We start from the raw sequence: 19,342 nt of genomic DNA on the forward strand, positions 1-19,342 counted from the left end.
AGATTCATACATAAAGGGGAATTTGCTATATGGTCGTAGCAGCATTACAGATCAAGTAAAAAAAGGGTTGTATTCAATAAGTTGGTTCTTTGAATCAGAGAAAAATACAACTGAATCCCCCCATTCATATCCCACACAAAAATCAAGAAAGTTTAAGAACTTTAATGTAAGTGGCAAAATCTTAAAATTTTTGTTAAAATATTTCAGTAATATCTTTGCTGCCTTGGCAAAAGAAGTAGATATCTGGACGGATGGATGGATGGATGATGATAGATGCATAGATGATAGATAGATAGATAGATGATAGATAGATAGATAGATAGATAGATAGATAGATGATAGAGGCAAGAAATGGCACTGTACTCAGGATAGTGTATTCTCTGAGTAAGAAAGGGTGGAGAGATCAGGGACAGGTACTTTGGAGACATCAGTGATACTTCAAGGCTAATAATGCATTTTCTAAGATGATAGTGAAAACATAACAGTTCACTTAATTATTATTTATTATTATATTATTAATTATTATTATTTCACAGAAAAACACACTTTCTATTCTCAGGTATGTCCAAGTCATTTCCAAAGTGTTTTCATATTGATTACCAGAGTTTCTAAAAGAATTGGGCCAAAAATCTCTATTCAGTGTCAGTTATAGAGGAAAAGATTAACATTTCCCCGTCATGCTTTTCTAATCTGATGCTTCAAAGAAAAAGTATAGAAGAATTTTCTATGGGTGTAATATAAGAACCCTAAGTTCTGCTTCTGGAAATTTATTTTAACCAATATATAAGAGATAAAAAATTGCAGGTTTTCTAATTTTAGATTTATACATAGTTCCATTTCATCTGCATTGCCACAATCACCAGAGACAGCATATATTATTTTTCCTGAAAGCAAATGAGCTATTATATGCAAATTCTGATTTAAAAAAATTTTTCATAGAGTTTAAAACTCAATGTGCCACAATTTTATGTTTTCCTGTTGGATATTTCAGATGAACTTTTTTTTTTTTTTTTATTTATATATGAAATTTATTGTCAAATTGGTTTCCATACAACACCCAGTGCTCATCCCAAAAGGTGCCCTCCTCAGTACCCATCACCCACCCTCTCCTCCCTCCCACCCCCCATCAACCCTTAGTTTGTTCTCAGTTCTCAACAGTCTCTTATGCTTTGGCTCTCTCCCACTCTAACCTCTTTTTTTTTTTTTTTTTTTTTTTGTTCCCCTCCCCCATGGGTTTTTCTTAAGTTTCTCAGGATCCACATAAGAGTGAAACCATATGGTATCTGTCTTTCTCTGTATGGCTTATTTCACTTAGCATCACACTCTCCAGTTCCATCCACGTTGCTACAAAAGGCCATATTTCATTTTTTCTCATTGCCACGTAGTACTCCATTGTGTATATAAACCACAATTTCTTTATCCATTCATCAGTTGATGGACATTTAGGCTCTTTCCATAATTTGGCTATTGTTGAGAGTGCTGCTATGAACATTGGGGTACAAGTGCCCCTATGCATCAGTACTCCTGTGTCCCTTGGATAAATTCCTAGCAGTGCTATTGCTGGGTCATAGGGTAGGTCTATTTTTAATTTTCTGAGGAACCTCCACACTGCTTTCCAGAGCGGCTGCACCAATTTGCATTCCCACCAACAGTGCAAGAGGGTTCCCGTTTTTCCACATCCTCTCCAGCATCTATAGTCTCCTGATTTGTTCATTTTGGCCACTCTGACTGGCGTGAGGTGATACCTGAGTGTGGTTTTGATTTGTATTTCCCTGATAAGGAGCGACGCTGAACATCTTTTCATGTGCCTGTTGGCCATCCGGATGTCTTCTTTAGAGAAGTGTCTATTCATGTTTTCTGCCCATTTCTTCACTGGGTTATTTGCTTTTCGGGTGTGGAGTTTGGTGAGCTCTTTATAGATTTTGGATACTAGCCCTTTGTCCGATATGTCATTTGCAAATATCTTTTCCCATTCCGTTGGTTGCCTTTTAGTTTTGTTGGTTGTTTCCTTTGCTGTGCAGAAGCTTTTGATCTTCATAAGGTCCCAGTAATTCACTTGTGCTTTTAATTCCCTTGCCTTTGGGGATGTGTCGAGGAAGAGATTGCTACGGCTGAGGTCAGAGAGGTCTTTTCCTGCTTTCTCCTCTAAGGTTTTGATGGTTTCCTGTCTCACATTCAGGTCCTTTATCCATTTTGAGTTTATTTTTGTGAATGGTGTGAGAAAGTGGTCTAGTTTCAACCTTCTGCATGTTGCTGTCCAGTTCTCCCAGCACCATTTGTTGAAGAGACTGTCTTTTTTCCATTGGATGTTCTTTCCTGCTTTGTCAAAGATGAGTTGGCCGTACGTTTGTGGGTCTAGTTCCGGGGTTTCTATTCTATTCCATTGGTCTATGTGTCTGTTTTGGTGCCAATACCATGCTGTCTTGATGATGACAGCTTTGTAGTAGAGGCTAAAGTCTGGGATTGTGATGCCTCCTGCTTTGGTCTTCTTCTTCAAAATTACTTTGGCTATTCGGGGCCTTTTGTGGTTCCATATGAATTTTAGGATTGCTTGTTCTAGTTTCGAGAAGAATGCTGGTGCAATTTTGATTGGGATTGCATTGAATGTGTAGATAGCTTTGGGTAGTATTGACATTTTGACAATATTTATTCTTCCAATCCATGAGCAGGGAATGTCTTTCCATTTCTTTAAATCTTCTTCAATTACCTTCATAAGCTTTCTATAGTTTTCAGCATACAGATCCTTTACATCTTTGGTTAGATTGATTCCTAGGTATTTTATGCTTCTTGGTGCAATTGTGAATGGGATCAGTTTCTTTATTTGTCTTTCTGTTGCTTCATTGTTAGTGTATAAGAATGCAACTGATTTCTGTACATTGATTTTGTATCCTGCAACTTTGCTGAATTCATGTATCAGTTCTAGCAGACTTTTGGTGGAGTCTATCGGATTTTCCATGTATAATATCATGTCATCTGCAAAGAGCGAAAGCTTGACTTCCTCTTTGCCAATTTTGACGCCTTTGATTTCCTTTTGTTGTCTGATTGCTGATGCTAGAACTTCCAGCACTATGTTAAACAACAGCGGTGAGAGTGGGCATCCCTGTCGTGTTCCTGATCTCAGGGAAAAAGCTCTCAGTTTTTCCCCGTTGAGGATGATGTTAGCTGTGGGCTTTTCATAAATGGCTTTTATGATCTTTAAGTATGTTCCTTCTATCCCGACTTTCTCAAGAGTTTTTATTAAGAAAGGGTGCTGGATTTTGTCAAAGGCCTTTTCTGCATCGATTGACAGGATCATATGGTTCTTCTCTTTTTTTTTGTTAATGTGATGTATCACGTTGATTGATTTGCGAATGTTGAACCAGCCCTGCATCCCAGGAATGAATCCCACTTGATCATGGTGAATAATTCTTTTTATATGCCGTTGAATTCGATTTGCTAGTATCTTATTGAGAATTTTTGCATCCATATTCATCAGGGATATTGGCCGGTAGTTCTCTTTTTTTACTGGGTCTCTGTCTGGTTTAGGAATCAAAGTAATACTGGCTTCATAGAATGAGTCTGGAAGTTTTCCTTCCCTTTCTATTTCTTGGAATAGCTTGAGAAGGATAGGTATTATCTCTGCTTTAAACGTCTGGTAGAACTCCCCTGGGAAGCCATCTGGTCCTGGACTCTTATTTGTTGGGAGATTTTTGATAACCGATTCAATTTCTTCGCTGGTGATGGGTCTGTTCAAGCTTTCTATTTCCTCCTGATTGAGTTTTGGAAGAGTGTGGGTGTTTAGGAATTTGTCCATTTCTTCCAGGTTGTCCAATTTGTTGGCATATAATTTTTCATAGTATTCCCTGATAATTGTTTGTATCTCTGAGGGATTGGTTGTAATAATTCCATTTTCATTCATGATTTTATCTATTTGGGTCATCTCCCTTTTCTTTTTGAGAAGCCTGGCTAGAGGTTTGTCAATTTTGTTTATTTTTTCAAAAAACCAACTCTTGGTTTCATTGATCTGCTCTACAGTTTTTTTAGATTCTATATTGTTTATTTCTGCTCTGATCTTTATTATTTCTCTTCTTCTGCTGGGTTTAGGCTGCCTTTGCTGTTCTGCTTCTATTTCCTTTAGGTGTGCTGTTAGATTTTGTATTTGGGATTTTTCTTGTTTCTTGAGATAGGCCTGGATTGCAATGTATTTTCCTCTCAGGACTGCCTTCGCTGCATCCCAAAGCGTTTGGATTGTTGTATTTTCATTTTCGTTTGTTTCCATATATTTTTTAATTTCTTCTCTAATTGCCTGGTTGACCCACTCATTCGTTAGTAGGGTGTTCTTTAACCTCCATGCTTTTGGAGGTTTTCCAGACTTTTTTCTGTGGTTGATTTCAAGCTTCATAGCGTTGTGGTCTGAAAGTATGCATGGTATGATTTCAATTCTTGTAAACTTATGAAGGGCTGTTTTGTGACCCAGTATATGATCTATCTTGGAGAATGTTCCATGTGCACTCGAGAAGAAAGTATATTCTGTTGCTTTGGGATGCAGAGTTCTAAATATATCTGTCAAGTCCATCTGATCCAATGTCTCATTCAGGGCCCTTGTTTCTTTATTGATCGTGTGTCTAGATGATCTATCCATTTCTGTAAGTGGGGTGTTAAAGTCCCCTGCAATTACCACATTCTTATCAATAAGGTTGCTTGTGTTTATGAGTAATTGTTTTATATATTTGGGCGCTCCGGTATTCGGCGCATAGACATTTATAATTGTTAGCTCTTCCTGATGGATAGACCCTGTCACTATTATATAATGTCCTTCTTCATCTCTTGTTACAGCCTTTAATTTAAAGTCTAGTTTGTCTGATATAAGGATGGCTACTCCAGCTTTCTTTTGGCTTCCAGTAGCATGATAAATAGTTCTCCATCCCCTCACTCTCAATCTAAAGGTGTCCTCAGGTCTAAAATGAGTCTCTTGTAGACAGCAAATAGATGGGTCTTGTTTTTTTATCCATTCTGATACCCTATGTCTTTTGGTTGGCGCATTTAGTCCATTTACATTCAGTGTTATTATAGAAAGATATGGGTTTAGAGTCATTGTGATGTCTGTATGTTTTATGCTTGTAGTGATGTCTCTGGTACTTTGTCTCACAGGGTCCCCCTTAGGATCTCTTGTAGGGCTGGTTTAGTGGTGACAAATTCCTTCAGTTTTTGTTTGTTTGGGAAGACCTTTATCTCTCCTTCTATTCTAAATGACAGACTTGCTGGATAAAGGATTCTCGGCTGCATATTTTTTCTGTCTAGCACACTGAAAATCTCGTGCCAATTCTTTCTGGCCTGCCAAGTTTCAAAAGAGAGATCAGTCACGAGTCTTATAGGTCTCCCTTTATATGTGAGGGCACGTTTACCCCTTGCTGCTTTCAGAATTTTCTCTTTATCCTTGTATTTTGCCAGTTTCACTATGATATGTCGTGCAGAAGATCGATTCAAGTTACGTCTGAAGGGAGTTCTCTGTGCCTCTTGGATTTCAATGCCTTTTTCCTTCCCCAGTTCAGGGAAGTTCTCAGCTATTATTTCTTCAAGTACCCCTTCAGCACCTTTCCCTCTCTCTTCCTCCTCTGGGATACCAATGATGCGTATATTATTTCTTTTTAGTGTATCACTTAGTTCTCTAATTTTCCCCTCATATTCCTGGATTTTTTTATCCCTCTTTTTCTCAGCTTCCTCTTTTTCCATAACTTTATCTTCTAGTTCACCTATTCTCTCCTCTGCCTCTTCAATCCGAGCCGTGGTGGTTTCCATTTTGTTATGCATTTCGTTTAAAGCGTTTTTCAGCTCCTCGTGACTGTTCCTTAGTCCCTTGATCTCTGTAGCAAGAGATTCTCTGCTGTCAGCTATACTGTTTTCAAGCCCAGCGATTAATTTTATGACTATTATTCTAAATTCACTTTCTGTTATATTATTTAAATCCTTTTTGATCAGCTCATTAGCTGTTGTTATTTCCTGGAGATTCTTCTGAGGGGAATTCTTCCGCTTGGTCATTTTGGATAGTCCCTGGCTTGGTGAGGACCTGCAGGGCACTTCCCCTGTGCTGTGGTGTATAACTGGAGTTGGTGGGCGGAGCCGCAGTCAGACCTGATGTCTGCTCCCAGCCCACCGCTGGGGCCACAGTCAGACTGGTGCGTGCCTTCTCTTCCCCTCTCCTAGGGGCGGGATTCACTGTGGGGTGGGGTGGTCTGTCTGGGCTACTTGCACACTGCCAGGCTTGTGATGCTGGGGATCTGGCGTCTTAGCTGGGGTGGGTAGACAAGGTGCACAGGGGCAGGAGGGGCAGGCTTAGCTTGCTTCTCCTTAGGTGATCCACTTCAGGAGGGTCCCTGTGGCAGCAAGAGGGAGTCAGATCCGCTGCCGGAGGTTTGGCTCCGCAGAAGCGCAGAGTTGGGTGTTTGCGCGGAGCGAGCAAGTTCCCTGGCAGGAACTGGTTCTCTTTGGGATTTTGGCTGGGGGATGGGCGGGGAAGATGGCGCTGGCGAGCGCCTTTGTTCCCCACCAAACTGAGCTCTGTCGTCCGGGGGCTCAGCAGCTCTCCTTCCCTTTGTCCTCCAGCCTTCCCGCTTTCTGAGCAGAGCTGTTAACTTATGACTTCCCAGACGCTAAGTCGCGCTTGCTGTCGGAACACAGTCCGTCAGGCCCCTCCGCTTTTTGCAAGCCAGACTCGGGGGCTCTGCTTGGCCGGCGAGCCGCCCCTCCGCCCCGGCTCCCTCCCGCCAGTCCGTGGAGCGCGCACCGCCTCGCCGCCCTTCCTACCCTCTTCCGTGGGCCTCTCGTCTGCGCTTGGCTCCGGCGACTCCGTTCTGCTAATCCTCTGGTGGTTTTCTGGGTTATTTAGGCAGGTGTAGGTGGAATCTAAGTGATCAGCAGGACGCGCGGTGAGCCCAGCGTCCTCCTACGCCGCCATCTTCCTTATCTCTCAGATGAACTTTTTTAGTATCTGCAAGTGTTAGGGCTTAAAAATTCCCATCCCAAACCAAGAACAAAAATTAAAACACCCTCAAAGAAACAGGCTTTATAAATGCTTTCAGTGAGAAAATAGAAATTTAATCAAAACAGCATTTATCTAATAAGCACCTTCTGTTTCATTTAGCATGGGTAATCAGGGTGAGCATGATTTTTCTGGCAGCTGTGTTCTCCACATTAAGTTGATGCAGTTCAGGAGCTGTGCTGATACTGTGACTCCATTAGAATTCACTTCACTAAAAATATACTGTTAACATTTAACAGAGACTTTCTAAATAACCTACAAGTCTATAAACTGTCCCTTTTTTCAAAAATGGATGAAACTGGTCTACCATATTGTCCTGAAGGGCTGTCTGTTTCTTTCAAACAGAAGAGACACAACTAAATTGCAACCTGTATCAGATTATATCCCCAGGGCCTGCCATTTTGAATACTCTGAGGTGTATGCATAGACAAGAGGGGGGTCCATCAATGTTGAGTTAGATATATTTCATTCAATTCCTAGCTAATAGTCAGAAGGAATCCTTAAACAGAAAACACTATTCTAGACCTCTAATATGACCAGCCCAAAGTCTTCCAGTACAAGTACAACGTACCCTGATGCTGCTTTATTGCCCAATAAACTATAAGGTTATAGATTAGTCAATCTGATAAATCCACTGATGGTTTTGTGGTTCTATGATCAGTGTGCAAGGATTTTTATAGCTCAGTAAAACACAGGACAGCTTTACAACCCAAGACTAAACCTGTGATAAGGGGGGGGGGGGGGGGAAGGCATCCACATATTAAAGGAAAATCTTCAAAAGTCACAGAAAGATGTATTTACATATTAAAATTACACATATCTAGAATCTAAACCACTAGATTCAGAGAGTGAGACTTTTTTCTAAAGTATAAAATGCAATCTATATTTATTATAATGACCCTAAGGGACTGTTTAGTACTAAATCCCTTCAGAAAACAAAACATAAATTAACTCCTGTATAGTGTGATTATGGTGTGAATTGTATCTTATTATATCCTAATTCCTTTAAAACTGTAAATTAAAAACCCAAATTTTCCTTCCTATGTAGGGAAAAACCCAGTTCTTTCTCACTGTGGGTCTCCTTTACTATTCACACAAACACTTCGCTTCTAACCCTCTGGTCACCAAATATGTGGAGGTCCCCCCCCCAAACAAGCAATTCTCTGCAACACCAGCTCATGTCTTACAATTTAACTCAACTATGACACTATTTACCTGGAGGTAGTGTTAGATCCTGCAGGTTAAGGCTCAGTCCCACAAGATTGTCCTCTACTCCCAAACACACACACACACACACACACACACACACACACTCCAGATGCCAGTCACAAGTCCAGGTTAAGATAAGATAGATAAGATAAGATAAGATAAGATAAGATAAGATAAGATGAGATAATAAGATAGATGAATAGCCAGAAGCAGAGATACATAGGGTGAGGTCTGAGAACTTCTGTCCCTGTGGAGCTGGGGTAAGTCAACCCTCCCAGTGTTGATGTGTTGATGTCTCCAAACCCTGTGTTATTGGGATTTTATGAGGTTTCTTCACAATGGCATGATTAATTACTAACTCCATTTCTAGCCCCTCTCCCCTGTCTGGAGGATGACAGATGGTCTAAAAATTCCAAGCTTCTAACTATGGCTTGGTCTTTCTGGTGACCAGTCCTTCCTTATTCAGGAGCTACTCAGGAGTCCACCCAGAGTCCCATGGTTAGAAAGTAGATGCTCCAAGTGTTCTTATCACTTATGAATGTACAAGCCAGACCCATGCCAGGAATCCGGAGCTGATATATTTTTTTTCTATTATCTCACCCTGGCCGTCTATATCTTCTAATGGTGAAATACAGTTAAATAATACACTTATTTTTTTTTTTTAACATTTAGGAGTAACAAGAATGTATTTAATTAAAAACTGCTTTGAAAAGCGGATTTTAAAGGAACCCCTTAAAAAGCAAGAAAAAGAAAAAGGAAAAGAAGGGGAAGGAGGAGAAGAGGCAAGGGAGAAGCAACAAGAGGAGGAGAAAGAGGAGTGGCCATAACCTGCTATTTCCTGTCCTTTAAAAGGTGCCCAGAGGGGCGCCTGGGTGGCGCAGTCGGTTAAGCGTCCGACTTCAGCCAGGTCACGGTCTCACGGTCTGTGAGTTCGAGCCCCGCGTCAGGCTCTGGGCTGATGGCTCGGAGCCTGGAGCCTGTTTCCGATTCTGTGTCTCCCTCTCTCTCTGCCTCTCCCACGTTCATGCTCTGTCTCTCTCTGTCCCAAAAATAAATAAACGTTGAAAAAAAAAAATTAAAAAAAAAAAAAAAAAAAAAAGGTGCCCAGAGTCTTTTAGGGCAATAGTTTTAGTGCTCACGTCCATTAATTTTCAAATACATTGTGCAAATTTTAAAACTGCTCTGAAGCGTTGATTTATTTTTGGATCTTTGCTTGTTTCATCAATTTGCTATATGAAATACAAAGCCATTTAAAATATTATGAATACATTAGTATTTTTGCCTTTTCAAAAAGTAATGGCATTTTTAAATGTTATTCTTTTAACTAATCAATGTTTCAAGTATTTTAAGGAAAGACAAGTTTAAGGATTTATACACCAGTACTTCAGCAATTCAAGTGAAAACTCTGCCTCATAGTGAGATTTTTTTCAGTATCGCTTAAGATAAACCTGAAATGAGACAGCATTCTGTTTGCATGTGTTATTTGAATTATAAATTTTAGCTTAACTCTCTAATAAAAGTAAGTGATTTTGATCAGGGAATGCCTTGAGGAAAGCTATCATATTGAATGATAGAAGTTCCCAGAAATCCTTTGAATAAAATGTCCATTATTCTTTGGATTATTAATGATAACTCTATACTACTGAAAAATAATGCCCCAGTGTGCTTTGTGTTCTCTCTAGAGATAAACTGATTACTCAGAACCTGAAGACATCTATTTTACTGAATAGAAATGAATCACCTAAGGGAACCAAGAACTCACTACTTGAAGGAAGTATTGTTCATACATTTTCATTCCTGTTAGAAAATTCAACATGCCTGCCTTATAAAATTGCCATCATATAGATTAAATCAAAGGGGACTGCTTTCTTTATTATACTGCTTTCACTTTGCTTATTTATACATTATATAACTCACACTTTTACTTTAAATTCCACTTTAGAAGATTTCATAAATTAGCTTGTCAGAAACAATTCAAACCAAAAAACTTTGATATTGCATTTAGAATGAAGCTAGTACACTTAAATTTGGCTTAGAAAGGTCCATTAGACGAAACATATAGTATAAGGCATCCAACACTATGGGGCTGTATCACAGATCTATCCGCTGTTTTTCCTCATTGGATATCACATTAACATTTTCTTGAGCCCCTTGAGATTGAATCACTATAAAATTTGATAAAGGGAGGGTGTATTTAATATTTGTGAACATAACATCATACATATATGATTAAAAATGTGATAATTCTCAGAAAATTCAAGTAAATAAAATAACTTGGGCTCTCATGCCTCGATTGAGTTTAGCTGCACAACCTAAACTGCTGACCATTTGTTAGTGTTCTCTCAGTTGGCTACATTCTCTCTGGAAAAAGAGAAAAAAATCCCAATTTTAACTCTGATACCTTGTTAACAAACATCTTCTAGTCTTGCAACTGATTGGTTCACAAAACATGAACTGATAAACCCTTTCTTTCATTTGTGCCATATTTCTAGATTATAAACCTACACTGATGAATTTCTAGAAATAAAAGTGAAAATTGTGATTCATCTATTCTCTGCCAAATTTCTGTTAAATCACCCACACTGTATTTATATGTGCTTTTCATTACATCATTTTCCATCTCAAAGTATTTTTTTAAATTTCAGTGCAGAACAGTTAACATCACTCTTTATAATATCCAGGAAATGCAGAAATGCAATACTAATCTTCAGTAATAATTTCCATTGTCTTGAAAGGTTTTGGATTTTAAAACTGAATTAAATAAAAGTATATATAAATGACTGAAAGCAAATATATCAACTCTACTGGAAAAAAATGAAAATATATATCTTGCTATCAGTAATTAGTTTAAATGTAAAGGAATTAAATTTCCCAATCAAAATATAGAGATTGGGGTGCCTGCATGGCTCAATCAGGTTAGCATCCAACTTCAGCTCAGGTCATGATCTCGTGTTTCATGAGTTCGAGCCCCACATTGGACTCTGTGATGACAGCTCAGAGCCTGGAATCTGCTTTGGATTCTGTGTCTCCCTCTCTTTCTGCACCTCCTTCATTCATGCTCTGTCTCTCACTCTCTCAAAAATAAATAAACACTTAAAAAATTAAAAAATATAAGTACAATCCAACAATACACATCTGCAGAGACTCACTTAGATCCAAAGATACAAATAAGTTGAAAGTGAAAAGATGGAAAGTGATATTCCATGCAAACAATAACCAAGAGGTCAGGAGAAGCTATCCTATTATCAGATGAAATAGATTTTAAGTCAAAAAAGTTACAGAATACAAAGAATGATATTATATATTAATAAAAGTTTTGATGAAGCAAGAATATAACAATTATAAATATTTATGCACCTAATAACAGATCATCAAAATATGGAGCAAACTGACAGACTTGAATGAGAAAGAATTGAAGTGAGAAAGAGTTCTATGGTAATAGTTGGAGACGTCAATACTCCACTCTCAATAATGAATAGAACAATCAGACAGAAGGTAAGTAAGGAAATAGAATAGTCAAACAATCAAACAATACAATAAACTAATCAGATGTAACAGACACATACGGAACACTCTACCCAACAACAGCAAAATACACATTCTTCTCAAGTACACATGGGACATTTTCTAAGACACACCATATGTTAGGCCACAAATTAAGCCTGAATAGATTTTAAAAGATAGATATCATACAAAATAACTTTTCTGACCACAGTGGGATGATGTGCATAAAGTTGGAAATCAATAACAAAAGGAAAGCTAGAAATTTCACAAATTTGTGGGGGAAAAAAACAATACATTCTTAAATAATCAACAGATCAAAAAATAAAACACAAGAGAAATTAGAAAATGCTTAGAGATGAATGAAGACAAAACACAGCATACTAAAAATTAAGGGACACAGCTAAAGAAATGCTAAGAAGGAAGTTTATATTATAAATGCTTATATTAAAAAACAAGGAAGATCTAAAATCAACAACCTAACCTGCAATTTAAGGAACTAGAGAAAGAGGGACAAACTCAATTCAAAGCTAACAGAAAGATATAATAAAGATTGGAGAGGAAATAAATGAAATCGAGAATAGAAAAATAATAAAGAAAAATCATTAAACCAAAATTTATTCATTGAAAAGATCAACAAATTCACAAACCTTTAGCAAGATGGACTAAGAAAAAAAGAAGACTCAATTACTAAAATCTGAATGTGGGGGCATTACTACCGATTTTACAGAAATAAAATGAATTATAGGAGAGTACTACCAATAATTTTACACCAGCAAATTGGATAACTTAGAATCAGTGAACAAGTTCCTAAACACACAAAACCTACCGAAACCAAATCATGAAGAAATAGAAAACTTAAATAGATGTATAACTAGAAAAGAGATTGAATCAATAATCAAAAGTCTCCCAAGAAAGAAAAGCCCTGGAACTGATTGCTTCACTAGTGAATTTTACCAAGCATTTAAAGTACTAACAATAATTCTTCTCAAATTATTCCAAAAAATTAAAAACGAGGAAATGCTTCCTAACTCATTCTTTGGGGGCAGCATTACCTTGATACCAAAGCCAGACAATGGCACTAAAAGAAAAGAAAACTACAAACCAATATTCCTTATGAACATTGAGTTTAAAAACCCTTAACAAAATACAAGCAAACCAAATTTGCCAGTATATGAAAGGAATATATACCATAACCAAGTAGTATTTATTCCTGGAATGCAAGAATGTTTCAATATACAAAAAAAAAAAAAAAAAAAAAAAATCAATAGAAATAAACCACATTGACAGAATGAAGAGGGAAAAAATCACGTGATCATCTCAATCGCTGCAGAAAGAGACTTCATGACATTTTTTTAAAGCTTATTAATTTTTATTTACTTGGGGGGGGGGGGGTGTGTGCAGGGACAAAGAGAAAGAGAGGGAGAAAGAATCCCAAGCAGGCTCTGCATGTGAGCCCAGTGCATCGCTTGAACTCATGAACCATGAGATCACGACCTGAGCCAAAATCGGAAGTCAGATGCTTAACTGAGGGAGCCACCCAGCCGACCCCTCTTCATGAAAATTTTTAAGTTTTGTGCATCAAAGACCTACAGAATAAGAGAAAATATCTTCAAATCATCTATACAATAAGGCATTAATATCCAAATTATATTGAGAATTCCTAAAATTCAACAATTAGAAAACAAACAATTCAATTAAAAATGGTCAAAGGACTTGAATAAACATTTCTCTAAAGAATATGTACAAATGACCCCTAAGTACATGAAAAGATGCTCAACATCACTAATCATTAAGAAGATGCAAATTAAAACTACAGTGAGATAGTACCTCACACCCATTAGGATGGCTACTGTCAAGAAAGAAAGAAAGAAAGAAAGAAAGAAAGAAAGAAAGAAAGAAAGAAAGAAAGAAAGAAAGAAAGAAAGAAAGAAAGAAAAAGAAAGGAAACAAGTATTGGTAAGGATATGGAGAAAATGTTCACTGTTGGTGGAACATAAAATGATACAGCTGCTATGGAAGTCTGTACGGTGGTTCTTCAAAAAAATGAAAATGTAATTTCCATATGATCCAGAAATTCCCTTTCTAGGTATACACCTAAAAGAATTGAAAGCAGGGCCTTTCTTATGTACCCATGTTCATAGCAGCATTATTCACTGTTATGGATGGAATGTTTGTTCCATCCATATTGAAATCACATATTGAAATCCTAATCTCCAATATGACAGTATTAGGAAAATTCACATATTGAAATCCTAATCTCCAATATGACGGTATTAGGAAATACAACCTTTGGGAGGTGATAGAAAATCAAGGTGGAATGCTTGTGAGTGGGATTAATAATGTCCTTATAAAAAAAGACCCCAGATAGCTCTCTTGCCTTGTCTACCATAGGAGGACACAGCTAGAAGATGACTATGTGTGAACCAAAAAGCCATTCATCACTGAATCTGCCAGCATGTTAATCTTGGGCTTTCAGGACTCCAGAACTGTAATAAATAAGTTTCTGATGTTTATAAGCCACCCTGTGTATGGTATTTTTGTTATAAAAGACGAAACAGACTAAGACATTGACAAAAACTAAAATCTGGAAGAAACCCAAGAGTACATCAACAGATAAAGTATAAGCAGATTGTTATATACACATACAGTAGATTATTCACCCTTAAAAAGAAAGGAAATTCTGACATATGCTACAACATAGTTGAACCTTGAGGACATTATGCCAAGTGAAATAAGCCAGCTGCAAAAAAAAATCAACAAATACTGTATGATTCCACATATATGAGATACTGGGAGTAGTCAAAGTTAGAGAGACCGAGAATGTAATGGTAGTTGCCAGCAGCTAAATGGAAGGGGGGATGGGGAGTTATTTTCTAACTGATAAAGAATTTCAATTTTACAAAATGAAAAGAGTTTTGGAGTTGGATGATAGTGACTGTAGCATATTATGAATGCATTTAATGCCACCAAACTGTACCCTTAAAATGATTAAGGTGGTAAATTTATGTTAGTATATTTTACCACAATGAAAAATAATTGGAAAAATATATTAGTCTTGCTCATGTCATCTTTGCATATAATGATCAACATTATCTAAATGGACAATATTATATTGAAATTTAATTAGCAGAATCTATAATACCTTTCCAATTTTTTTTAAATATTACAATTCTAGGGGCGCCTGGGTGGCGCAGTCGGTTAGGCATCCGACTTCAGCCAGGTCACGATCTCGCGGTCCGTGAGTTCAAGCCCCGCGTCAGGCTCTGGGCTGATGGCTCAGAGCCTGGAGCCTGTTTCCGATTCTGTGTCTCCCTCTCTCTCTGCCCCTCCCCCGTTCATGCTCTGTCTCTCTCTGTCCCAAAAATAAATAAAAACGTTGAAAAAAAAAATTTAAATATTACAATTCTAAATTTGTCAGAATTCTTTTTTAACTTGCATTTCATAATGGCATAATGGCAAGGAAAAACAGCAAACATTAATGTCTCAAAGTTTTCATTCTTATGATTCAGTCACATAATATTTGCCCTGGTTTCCGTGGTCTTAGACTTACTTGGATTTCAGTTCTGGTTTAGTTGTATGATCGCAATCATGTTAGGTACCTTTGCTCAATCTGTTTCCTTATTAAAAAAATACAGTGTGTGATTGTTTATTTTTATGGGTTAAATAAGGATGGGGGTGCAATACGGCAGCTTTTGTTGGCTTAATCGAGGCACAAACATTATCAGAAGAAACATGCCTCACCTTTCACCCAATTTTCTTCAACCTTACTTTTTCCTTAAAGGAGAGGAACAGACCCTATTCTCCTGCAAGCTCCTGGACCAGGTAAACTCTTGACATTAAATGACACAGGACAAGAAGCTGACAGACTGTCTGGTATAATTGGTAAGATTATGGAAACATGGGGGCCTGGGTGGCTCAGTTGGTTAAGCATCTGACTCTTGATTTCGGCTCAGGTCATGATCTCATGGTTTGTGAGATTAAGCTCTGCATCAGGTTCTGCCACTGACAGCACAGAGCCTGCTTAAGATCCTCTCTCCCTCTCTTTCTGCCCCTCCCCCCGCTCACATGCATGCACACACTCTCTCTTCCTCTCAAAATAAATAAATAAACATCTAAGATTGTGAGAAAAAACACAGTATTTTAGGGTTGAGGAAACAAAGTGTGGTAAGTAACTATAGAGGAGTCTATTCTTCCTATTCACCCTAATTCCTCATAGAAACCAGCCATTATCTGGAACCTTCAAGATTGGAAGCCTTGGAGGCGCCTAGGTGCTTGGTCAGTTAAGCACCTGACTTCGGCTCACGTCATTATCTCACCATTTGTGAGTTTGACCTCTGCGTCAGGCTCTATGCTGACAGTTCAGAGCCTGGAACCTGCTTTGGATTCTGTCTTCCTTTCTCTCTGCCCCTCCCCCACTTGCACTCTGTCTCTCTCTCTCAAAAATAAATCAACATTAAAAAAATTTAAAAAAAAGAAAAAAAGATTGAAGGCTTGGGAGACAGCACTCAGTGTCAGGTTGCTTAACATTGACACTAGATGTCCCAATACAGGCAGTGACTAAGTGGCTTCATAGGCAGTTGATATAAACAGATGGGAACCAAAAGAAGATGAAGGAAGTAATACCCTCAGTATTTGTAGCTAAACTGGCTGGATTATGAGACTATTGGGAGTCTCATTTTATTATTTCTGAAAATAATAGGAAATACATTGAGAGCTGTTTACGTTTAGCAATCCAGAGATGAAGGTTCATGGAGTTCTAATTTGAATATAAACAATTTCACTGTATTTTGTAGGTACAGACTGGTGAAGCCTAAGCCATGGATATTACATGTGACTGGCCCTTTATTGCCCTTATCTTATAAATAGCTTGGAAATAATCATCATACTTTCTCCATCTTTTTCCACTTAATATTCTGAAATATAGAAGGAATTGAGACTTTTAGGAATTATCTGGACTGGTGTTTTGCCTCCAGATTGAACTGTATTTTAAAATGAGTAAGTGTGGGGTGCCTGGGTGGCTCAGTCGGTTGAGCATCCAACTTTAGCTCAGGTCATGATCTCGCGGTCTGTGAGTTCGAGCCCCGCGTCGGGCTGTGTGCTGACAGCGCAGAGCCTAGAGCCTGCTTCTGATTCTGTGTCTCCCTCTCTGTCCTCGCCCCTGCTCATGCTCTGTCTCTCTCTGTGTGTCAAAAATAAATAAACATTAAAAATTTTTTTAAATAAAATAAAATGGATAAGTGTATCTTACAACTAAAAAGTATGAGTTTAGTACATAATTGCTAAGATGACACCATCCCATAGTAGCTGGGTGAGAAAAAAAAAAAGCCTCACAATGTTCATCTTCCTTACTGTGAGTTATGAATTTTGTAATTATCTTTCATGGAGGAATTGTCAATACATTTTTGTTACCCGCAAAGTGTTCAAAACTGAAAAGGGAATTTTTCAAACATGTATTCCAGTGCAGAATATGAGAATGCCACATTTTCAAAGCCAGATTAAATCTCCAACTTAAAATATATTTCCAAATAGCATAGCACACTCAGGGATATATTTAAAGAAATGAACATTGTCATCATTATATCATCCAGAAATTTAGAACAATTTAGCAACAACTCTGGAATCTACCTAGGGTGTATCTAATCTTTAACAATTTTTCCATGCAGACATAAGTGCAAATCCATTGCTATTTTAATCATTTAATCCATTATACTTATGGCTTTCCTCTCTTGCTAACAACTGGAGTTCTCTGATCTCATGCATATATGAGCTAGGAATACATCATGAAGAGTCCTTGGGGATTATACAGATATATGTAATTTTTTCAGGGCACAGGCACTCATATAACAAGAATAAATTTCAAAAGCAGCCTTTCTGTCTCATGGTAATTGCCAGTCCTCTCAATTTCCCATCATCTACATCCTGTAATTCTTAATATTCATGAAATATGAGTCACTGTCATTCTATTAAAACTGGCTTCTTTCCCACTTTCTTAACACAGTTATACATACGCCAAATCCTGAAAAATAATTTTGGTGCTACTTATGCTTTTCTTCTCCTTGATGTACTCAGGAATTGCACTATGACATACACTTGACTTCTTGCAGTCTAGCCACATGACAGTGTTATGATTAGGTTATGCTGTCTCTGCCAATGAATTTTTAAGTGCTTGAAAAATATCCCATATAAATTTGTCATTTGCTAAATTCTACTATGCAAAGAAAAATATGTACAGTCACATAGGGTTTTTTTAATGTTTATTTATTTTGAGAGAGAGAGAGAGACCGCGCACAAGTACATGCCAGAGAGGAGCTGAGAGAGAGGGAGAGAGAGAATCCCAAGCAGTCTCTGTGCTGTCAGCATAGAGCCCAACGTGGGGCTTGATCCCTAGAACCATGAGATGATGGCCTGAGCCGAAATCAAGAGTCAGACGCTTAACCAACTGAGGCACCCAGGCACTCTTGGGTGTTTGTTTGTTGGTTAGTTGGTTGCTTTTGAGAGAGAGAGAGAGAGAGAGTGAAAGAATGATCAAGGGAGGGGCAGAGAGATAGGGAGAGGAAGAATCCCAAGCAGGCTCTGTGATGTAGCACAGAGCCCATTGCTGGACTCAATCTCACAAGTCGCAAGATCATAACCTGAGCTGAGATCAGGAGTCTGATGCTTAAAGGGCAGAGCCACCCAGTCACCCCTGTACAGCCACATTACAACAAATGCTTTTCACAACAGTCCAATGAGATAACAATGAAATAATAGTCACGGGAAATGAGTATACATCTCCTAAATGCTACATAATAATTACAAACACAATGTGAAAATGAAGAAACCAGGATTTGAACTTAAGTATGTTTTATTTGACATCTCGTTGCTCTGCAAAATTTCATCCCAGAAACATGGGTTAGTTAATGCTGTAGGCAGCAACTGTCAAACAATGGATATGAGCCGGACAGTAAATACCTCTCATTTTTCTGTATGGTTAATTCTAGGAATGCTCTTGTATGTTTCTCAGAATATTTATTGGAATATGTTACTCATTTCTCAGAGCAGTGGCCTTGGAAATATACCATAATACTCCTTTTCCTTCTGTCTTCATTTTCCCCCAACTCTCATTCCTGTTTTCTTAGATAATCTCCCCAATAAGCTATCTGCACCCAAGCCCTTGTCTCCAGCTCTGCTTTTGGGGAAATAGAAACTGACATAGGCCTGTGTGTATCACCATAGCCTGCTGCTTCCTATAGAGGTTGACCCCAACAGGATTGTGTTCATTTACTTTGGCAGACCTCTCTTTTTTATGGTTTTTTTAAATCTTTATTTATTTTTCAGAGAGAGAGAGAGACAGAGTGCGGATGGGGGAGGAACAGAGAGAGGGAGACACAGAATCCGAAGCAGGCTTCAGGCTCCGAGCTGTCAGCACAAAGCCCAATGAGGGGCTCGAACTCACAAACTGTGAGATCATGACCTGAGCTGAAGTCGGATGCTTAACCAACTGAGCCACCCAGGCACCCCTACTTTGGCAGACTTCTGAAAGTTATATGTTGAAAGAACACAAGATGCTATAAAGGATGCAGATACAATGGAAAGAGTGTTGGGTTGGCAGAGTGAACACTTTATAAATAA

Source organism: Puma concolor, chromosome B2 (genome assembly GCF_028749965.1).
Source record: "Puma concolor isolate L17-30 chromosome B2, mPumCon1.1.hap2, whole genome shotgun sequence".
Lineage (NCBI taxonomy): Eukaryota > Metazoa > Chordata > Mammalia > Carnivora > Felidae > Puma > Puma concolor.